Raw genomic sequence first — 7,007 nt, forward strand, 5'->3', positions numbered from 1 at the left:
CTGGAAGGGATCGTGAAAGGAATGATGGAAGGGAATGCTGGAAGAGATATGAAAAGAGATGCTGGAAGGGTTACTGGAAGGGAAAGCTGGAAGGGACGTGAAAAGGGATGCTGGAAGGGATGATGGAAGGGAATGCTGGAAGGGTTACTGGAAGGGAATGCTGGAAGGGGCGTGAAAAGAGATGCTGGAAGGGATGGTGGAATGGTTACTGGAAGAAATGCTGGTCTTACTCAACGAAAACAAGATGCTATATTTAAAACAGACACACAAAAGATCCCGTCGCCAAATAATGTTAGAATAGTTGCCTGAAATATGATGATTTGAAGCGTCCATCTTGAAGGATCTGAAGTCAAAGGGAGGTGAAATACAGAAGCAAGCAGAGAGTTTCCTTATTCGCCAGTAAAACACATACTGAGAATAATGATTACCTCTTACATTAGAAAGGTGGACAGACCAGCTAGTTCCATTATTCTCCAGTAAAGCAGCTGGGATTACTATTAATGTCTTGTATTAGAAAGGTGGACAGACTCGCTATACGATATCAGAAAGAGCTGCTAGTTCCAATATTCTCCAGTAAACAGCTGAGAATACTAGTTACCTCATACATTAGAAAGGTGGACAGAGCCGGTAGTTTTATTATTCTCCAGTAAAAGAGATGCTGAGAATACTGGTTATTTCTTTACCTCTTGTATTAGAATGGTAGACAGACCCGCAAGTTACAATATTCTCCAGTAAAACAGCTGAGAATACTAGTCACCTGGTTACCTCTTATATTTGAAAGGCGGACAGGCCAGATAGTGAATTTACAGAGAGTCACTGAAGTTGCAAGCAGTGAAACGTTTGTATTACTTCATTACTTCTCTCTCTCTCTCTCTCTCTCTCTCTCTCTCTCTCTCTCTCTCTCTCTCTCTCTCTCTCTCTCCCAGTGGTGGCTTGCAGAGTCACTCCCCAAACCTGTACCATATTTCACTGACCCTGAGGAAACGAGGCAGTCCAGAGGTTAAAGGTTCAGCTAACTGCAGCGTAAGATCTCCTCCTCCTCCTCCTCCTCCTCCTCCTCCTCCTCCTCCTCCTCCTCCTCCTCCTCCATTTCTTCATTTTCTTCTTTTCTCTAGTGTATTTCTCCGAGTGTCTTCCTTCAGTGCATTCAGGAACTTTCTCTCTGGTCTTCTCTTTCTTCTTTTTTTCGTCTTATTTTTCTTCAATTCACTCATAAATCTTTTCTTTAGGTTAATTTTACTCTTTTTAGTCATCTCTTCCTTCAGTACATCCATAAACCTTCTGTGGTCTTCCTGTCTGTCTTCTGATCTTCTTGTCTTCTTTCAGTTTTTTTTTTTTTATGTAAGAGGGGAAAATTAGATAAGGGCAACATAAAAAAAACACCTTACTTACTTGCCAGTCCCCGTGCATGTCCGAGAGAGTTAGCTAAAAAAAAAAAAAGGGATAAATGTCTTGAAACCTCCCTCTTAACCCCTTCAGTACTGGAACGCATTTCTACCTTGAGTTTTGGGGATAATTAGACGATTTTATTGACATTAGGAAGAGTTTATGGAGGTCAAAAGATTAATGGCAGTAGTCTTCACTATTTTGATCCCTACATGAGTTTCCGAAGCTGTATAAAATCACCAAATAGTAACCAGATGAATAATAAAATGCGTCATGGTATTGAAAGGATTAAAAGGTTAGGTTAGGTTAGGTTAGGTTAGGTTAGGTCAAGTCATAGATACAGAAGCAGGCAGGGAGTTCCAGAGTTTACCAGAGAAAGATTATTACTGTCAAATATCATTAGCTAAAGGAAAGGGATAAATGTGTTGAAACCTCCCTATTAACTGGTTAGGTTAGGTTAGGTTAGGTCAAGTCACAGATACAGAGGCAGGCAGGGAGTTCCAGAGTTTACCAGAGAGAGATTACTACTGTCAAATATCATTAGCTAAAGGAAAGGGATAAATGTGTTGAAACCTCCCTATTAACTGGTTAGGTTAGGTTAGGTTAGGTTAGGTCAAGTCAAGTTGGAGATACAGAAGTAGGGAGGGAGTTCCAGAGTTTACCAGAAAAAAATATATATTACTGTTAAATATCACACAAAGCTGCTCTCTGGCTATACACTTTTACACAACCGTCTAATCAAGTAGTCGGTGCTGAGTCACTTCGGAGCTTCAGAAGATAAGACAAATTTATGGATGGGAATGATAAGAGGAATTAAGTAGAGATGTTTCTTACACGGACCGCCACGAGAGGGTCTGATAGCTTCTACCTTCCCTCATGTTAACCCCAAGTTTCTCATACTTATCTGGTGACTGCATGCAGCTTCAGAAACTTATGTAGGGGTTGAAATAGTGAAGTCTCTGGCCATTAATCTTCTGACCTCCATAGACCCTTGCTAATGTCAATAAAATCGTCTAATCACACCCAAAACTCAAGGTAGAAATGCGTCCCAGTGATGAAGGGGTTAAGTTCGTGTCATTACCTTGGTTTTTAAATAGGAATACATAATAAGGTTGTTAGACTGAGGTTGATATCCGTGAAGAAGATATACAAGACGAAAGAAAAGGATAAGCCTAATTAAAAAAATGAACGAATGAAGGCAGAGGAGTGGTGAATCAAGCAACTTCATGAAGCAAATGCAAACTGGAAGGGAAGAAAACGGAAAATAAAAAACGGAAGATGAAAAATGATGACAGAAACGAAAATAAGTAAATAAATAAAAAGTAAAAAGAGAAGAAGACAAATAATGCAAAAATTAACACAAAAAAAATAGAAAAAATGAAAAGAAAAGGAAGACAAAAATGCAAGAAAGTGACAAAGTGAGAGAAAATGGAAAGAGAAAACGAACAGTTCAGAAAAATAATAGAGGAAAAAAAAGAAGAAAAAAAAAGCAAGAAAAATGCCAATAAAACAACAACAACAACAACAACAACAACGAAAAATGAAATAAATAAAAAAAATAAATCAATAGAATTAGATAAACAAAAAAATTTGTAAAACAGATCATGGGAGAGAGAGAGAGAGAGAGAGAGAGAGAGAGAGAGAGAGAGAGAGAGAGAGATTCGCTTCCTAACCACCTGCTATCTTATCTCATCCTCGAAAACCAACGTCTTTCTTATCATTACTATCTGAGAGAGAGAGAGAGAGAGAGAGAGAGAGAGAGAGAGAGAGAGATAAGAGCCGGCCCGCTACTATCTCCGCCTCTAAGCTTATCTCTCAACAAGTGTCTGGGATTCTTTTAGTCATTACAAGAACACTCGAGCCACCAACGAGTCTATACTTCGTGGGGTTTCAACTGAGCCAGCTAGCGAGCGAGCCACCGACACCCCTGGCCTGGTGGTGGTGGTGGTGGTGGTGGTGGTGGTGGTGGTGGTGAGGCCAAAAACAAGGAAATAAAATAGAAAATTGACAAGATGAAAAAAGATAAAAGTAAACACGAAACGAAAGAAGAGAGAGAGAGAGAGAGAGAGAGAGAGAGAGAGAGAGAGAGAGAGAGAGAGAGAGAGAGCACAGAAATAGGTGAGGAAGAAAGCCGAAATGTGAGGATAATAAGAGGAGGAGGAGGAGGAAGAGGAGGAGGAGGAGGAGGAGGAGGAGGAGGAGGAGGAGGAGGAGGAGGAAAGCGAAATTTGATAGTAAGAGGAAGATTAAAAGAGAAATGGTGAATGGAGAAAAGTAAGCGAAAGAGGAGGAAAAGGAAGAGGAGGAGGAGGAGGAGGAGGAGGAGGAGGAGAAGGAGGAGGAGAAGGAGGAGGAGGAGGAAGAAGAGAAGGAGGAAGGCGTCACCCTTTACCGTTCTGATGACTTAACCAGATACATTTCTCTCTCTCTCTCTCTCTCTCTCTCTCTCTCTCTCTCTCTCTCTCTCTCTCTCTGTCTCTTCTCTTTTCCACGCCTAACTAAATAAACCTGCCGAAAATTAAACTTGATGGTGACAATCTGAGAGAGAGAGAGAGAGAGAGAGAGAGAGAGAGAGAGAGAGAGAGAGAGAGAGAGAGAGAGAGAGAGAGAGAGAGAGAGAGAGAGAGACAGAGAGAGAGAGAGTATAAAAGGTACACTACAAAAGATAACGGAAACGCAGAAGGAAGGTAGGGAGAGAGAGAGAGAGAGAGAGAGAGAGAGAGAGAGAGAGAGAGAGAGAGAGAGAGAGAGAGAGAGAGAGAGAGAGAGAGACAAAGGACAGGTGAAGATCAGAACACCTGCCATTTGTCTTGATTAGCCTTCCCTCCTCTTTTCCTCCTCTCTCTCTCTCTCTCTCTCTCTCTCTCTCTCTCTCTCTCTTGTAAATGCTTCACGTGCTCTCTCCCTTCACATCTGTTTCCTCCAATCACGCAAGAGGAGGAGAGGAGGAGGAGAGGAGGAGGAGGAGGAGGAGGAGGAGGAGGAGGAGGAGGAGGAGGAGGAGGAGGAGGTGGTGGAAGAGAGGAAATATGAGTAAGTTCAAACAATATTCTCTCTCTCTCTCTCTCTCTCTCTCTCTCTCTCTCTCTCTCTCTCTCTCTCTCTCTCTCTCTCTCTGCGTGCAATACATACAATCCTGCACATTTTTCACACACACACACACACACACACACACACACACACACACACACAAACATACACACCTTCCTACTTTGCTCTTTCTATTTTACTAAGCACAATTTACATATATACATACACACACACACACACACACACACACACACACACACACACACACACACACACACACACACCACACTGATAGTTCCCGTGTTCTCTTTGTTCCATTTCCTCTCCCTCCCAAACACTTCTCGCTTCTGTCTCTCCCATTCCTTTCCTCATTTCTCTCTCTTGTCTGTCCGTCTGTCCGTTTTCACTGCCACAGGAGACTCACACAGATAGATAGGTAAGGTTAGGTTAGGTAATGTTAGGTTAGATTAGGTTAGGTTATGTTTGGTTTGCGTTAAGGGTAGTAGTTTTAAAGAGGTTTAGTAATGTTAGGTATGGTAAGGTTAGGTAAGGTTAGGTAAGGTGAGGTAAGGTTACATTATGTTAGATAAATTAATATTAAGTCAACAGCATATAACTTTTTCTTATTTTTTCAAACCACAACAAAGGAACAAAAACAGAGAAAAGGAAAACAGAAAAAACGAATAAGGTTTAGTGGATACTTGATAACGTCACACAACTCCTACTCTTTTTTACCGAAGTAACACAAACTAAGCAAGGAAGCGTGGAGAGCCAAACAAATAATAAAGTTCTGGCAACGCTTCACACCACCACACAACATTATTCTTCATTATCCTCAAAGCAACACAAAGACCTGTATTGTGAAACGCTTTGCTCTCTCACCATCACTGCTTTCCAAAGGCTCCACTTGAAGATACTCGTGTTTTTAAGAGTATTTCTATGGTTCTGGTGATGAATTGGCAAGATTTTGGTTTATTAAAAGGAGAAACTGTCTTGAAAAGCTAGCTGGTTGCCTCTACTCGTGTTTTTAAGAGTATTTCTATGGGTATGGTGATGAATTGGCAAGATTTTGGTTTATTAAAAGGAGAAACTGTCTTGAAAAGCTAGCTGGTTGCCTCTACTCATGTTTTTAAGAGTATTTCTATGGGTATGGTGATGAATTGGCAAGATTTTTGGTTTATTGAAAGGAGAAACTATCATGAAAACTCGGCTAGTTGTCTCATGTTTTTAAGAGTATTTCTATGGTTCTGGTAATAACTTGGCAAGATTTCTGGTTTATTAAAAGAAGAAATTGTCTTGAAAACCTGGCTGGTTGTGTCTGTGGCCTTGGAAAATTGTCGTAGTGAGAAGGAAAGGCGTTTCTGAATACATGTAAAAGAAACCATAAGAATATAAACACAAACACAATAACACAACATTATCTAACACAAACCTCAAAAACCTCACCCAAGAAACATTAACCCAAAAACCTGCAAAGCTCAAACAAAACCATAAGGGATTGAAAGAGACCAAACTTACAATCAGGAACTCATATTTGGCCACATAATTACTTGATGTCTTCAGCGCCAGGACGCGTTTCCATATTCATTCTGGTGACTATTTGGTGATTTTATACAGCTTCAGAAACATATGTTGGGATTAGAATAGAGAAGACTGTGGCCATTAATCTTCTAACGTCCATAGACTCTTACTAATGTCAATAAAATCGTCTAATCATACCCAAAAATCAAGGTAAAAATTCGTCTCAGTACTGAAGAGGTTAACCACAAACCTGCAAAGCTGAAACAAAACCACAATGGAACGAGAGAGGCCAAACTTGCAATCAGCGACTCACATTTGGCCACATAATTACTTAATGGACCACAACTCAAGACTCTGCTGTGGAAAGGCCCATATTCTGAAACACCTCCTTGCTACACCTTCACTATTTTCAAAGGCCTCTAGTTGAAGTGACGCTGTTTTTTTTTTTTTTTTTTTTATTTAGGGACGTTTTTATAATTCTAGTGACATGTTAACAAGTTTTCCAAGGGCTCCAGTTGAAGTGACACTGATCTTTTTAAGGACGTTTCTATAATTCTAGTGACATGTTTGCAAGTTTTCCAAGGCTTCTACTTGAAGTGACACGGGTTTTTAAGGATGTTTCTGTAATTCTAGTGACATGTTAACAAGTTTTCCAAGGGCTCTAGTTGAAGTGACACGGGTTTCTAAGGGTGTTCCTGTAATTCTAATCACATGTTCACAAGTTCTCTGCATTATCAACCAGACAGATAGTCTTTAGAACTCGGCTCATCGTCTCTGTGGTCTTTGAAAATACTCACGGTGAGAGAGACAAGTGTTTCTAAAAATGACACCAAGGCTCGTATTCTCAAACCTTTCTGAGTTTCACCTCCACTATCTCAAAAGACTTTACTTAAATTTACACGAGTTTTTAAGGTGTTTTCACGGTTCTAGAGGCAGAGTGACAAGATTTCCACATTATTATTTGGAAAAACACTCTTGACAACCCCGCTAATCTTCTCTGTAGCCTTGGAAAACAGTCACGGAGAGAGAGAGAGAGAGAGAGAGAGAGAGAGAGAGAGAGAGAGAGAGAG

The sequence above is a fragment of the Portunus trituberculatus genome, chromosome 23, assembly GCF_017591435.1.
Source record: "Portunus trituberculatus isolate SZX2019 chromosome 23, ASM1759143v1, whole genome shotgun sequence".
NCBI lineage: Eukaryota > Metazoa > Arthropoda > Malacostraca > Decapoda > Portunidae > Portunus > Portunus trituberculatus.